The following is a 2,740-nucleotide window of genomic DNA, read 5'->3' as shown; positions in this document are numbered from 1 at the left end:
TATTACAGGAGCTATATTACAGGAGCCCGGAGCCCGGAGCCCAGAGCCCGGAGCCCGGAGCTAAGATCAACCGAAACAGGTCAACCGAAACTGAGGTCAACCGAGGCACCTGTATAAACAAAGCAACGGGGCACCAGCTGATTAACATGATTGATTTGACGTTAAACAAGTACAATCTGATAAGCGATAAAAATAGATTGTAAGGAATTACTTTATAACGGTTAATGAGAATAAGTAAATCTAAATATACCATGATAATAAAATCGAATGATGCATGTAATAAACGAAAAACGTTACACAATTATATTATTTGACTTTTATTTATGTTTCTCTTTTTCCTGGTTACCTTGTAAATTATAAATCACATTTTGTGGTCGATCCTTAGGTAATTGCTCTTCAATACATATATATAGGATTGCTAGAAAAAATTAAGAAGAAGAAGAAATATATTTAAAGGAAGTAATGATTGTAAGGTGTACATGTGTAGCATCTTGCAGGCCTTAAGTTCATATCAACTTCACCTCTTTTAACATGTTTAATGGTTCATTGATGAATGTTAAGTTTTCTGGTTTATAGATATAGGAAGATGTGGTGTGAGTGCCAATGAGACAACTCTCCATCCAAATAACAATTTATAAAAGTAAACAATTATAGGTCAATGTACGGCCTTCAACACGGAGCCTTGGCTCACACCGAACAACAAGCTATAAAGGGCCCCAAAATTACTAGTGTAAAACCATCCAAACGGGAAAACCAACGGTCTAATCTATATAAAATAAAAAAACGAGAAACGAGAAACACGTATAAATTACATAAACAAACGACAACTACTGTACATCAGATTCCTGACTTAGGACAGGTGCAAACATTTGCAGCGGGATTAAATGTTTTTAGTTTGTTTCTTAAATATCTATACTATTAAACGAGAAGATATAAAAAAAAAGAAGATGTGGTATGATTGCCAATGAGACAACTATCCACAAAAGACCAAAATGACAAAGACATGAACAACTATAGGTCACCCTACGACCTTCAACAATGAGCAAAGCCCATACCGCATAGTCAGCTATAAAAGTCCCCGATAAGACAATGTAAAACAATTCAAACGAGAAAACTAACGGCCTTATTTATGTAAAAAAAATGAACGAAAAACAAATATGTAACACATAAACAAACGACAAACACTGAATTACAGGCTCCTGACTTGGGACAGGCACATACATAAATAATGTGGCGGGGTTAAAACATGTTAGCGGGATCCAACCCTCTCCCTAACCTAGGACAGTGGTATAACAGTACAACACAAGAACGAACTATAAAAATCAGTTGAAAAAGGCTTAACTCATCAGATGGACAAAAAATACAAGTTGACGTGGCCGGGTACTTATACATCCCGACACAAAAAGACACAATGCACACATCTGAGAGTACTCGCAGTTATCTGACAGCTAGTTCAAGACCACTAACAACTAATAAAAAAATCATGCATCTAAGACTAAACTATCAATCCGTACACATCCAACATCCAATGGATTTAGTGTAAAGACGTCATCATTTTGTGTGTCGCTTCTCTTCTTTCCACAATAAATTAATCATCATGCCTCTATGTCCTATAGGTACATGACATAGTCGCATTTGTCATCCATTTATATGATTATTCAGATTGAGTTATTTTGGGAGAAAAACGATAAAAAAGCGTCCGGATATTATTCCGACATTGGACGAAATTTTAAGTCAGATTAGACTTCCGTTTTGCGTTTTCTTTATACTTTGAACATACATTTACTACGAATAAAGAGTATTTTCTATCTGATATCACTTTCAAGTTAACTATTCATGGTGGTCACAGAGTTTATTAACTGAGAGAGTCTGCATAATATATCAATGACCGCTGGCCCGTGGGTCGATTAGTAAAGTGAGAATTGAAAGTTAAAAACAAATACACTTTATTTATAGTAATGAATGTACATACTATACAGATAAGCGCTAAAATTATCCATGTGTTACTAAAATTAATAGAAACCAAAGGGGAATTTTGGGGAGAAAAAGGAGGAGCCGGGCTAGAAAAACAACTGTACTGTCCCAATGTACCTATGACTTATGATACCTTTTCTGAAATTCATTAAATCTTTTACAAAAAGTTATTGATTTCAATAAAAGAAGATGTGGTATGTTTGCCAAAGAGACAGCTCTCCACAAGATACAAAAATGACACAGAAGTTAACAACTACAGGCCAGGTCACCATAGGCCCTCAACAATGAGCAAAGCCCATACCCCATAGTCAGCTGTAAAAGGCCCAGAAATGACATAATATACATTTAAGCGCTAACATTATCTATGTGTCTAAAAATACGAGTGAACCAACACCTGAAGTGGTGATCGTGCGGTAGGATAAAAACGAGTGGATACCGCTAGGTATTCACAGTCATCTTGAAAATAAAGAATGTGTCAACAATAAAGACAACACCACTCAAGTGTTGTTGTCTTTATTGTCGACACATTATCTATGTGTTATTAAAATTAATAGAAAAAAAGGGAGAATTTTGGGGAAAAAAGGATGAGCCGGTCTAGAAAACAAGTGTCCTGTCCCAAGGTACCTCTGACTTTTGATACCTTTTCTGAAATTCTCCAGTCATTAAATCTTTTACAAAATTTCATTGATTACAAAAAAAAAAGAAGATGTGGATTGCCAAAGAGACAGTTCTCCACAAGAGACAAAAAATGACACAGAAATTAACA

This window comes from Mytilus galloprovincialis, chromosome 8, assembly GCF_965363235.1.
Source record: "Mytilus galloprovincialis chromosome 8, xbMytGall1.hap1.1, whole genome shotgun sequence".
In the NCBI taxonomy this organism is placed as follows: Eukaryota; Metazoa; Mollusca; class Bivalvia; order Mytilida; family Mytilidae; genus Mytilus; species Mytilus galloprovincialis.
Note: the sequence above shows the minus strand (reverse complement) of the source record.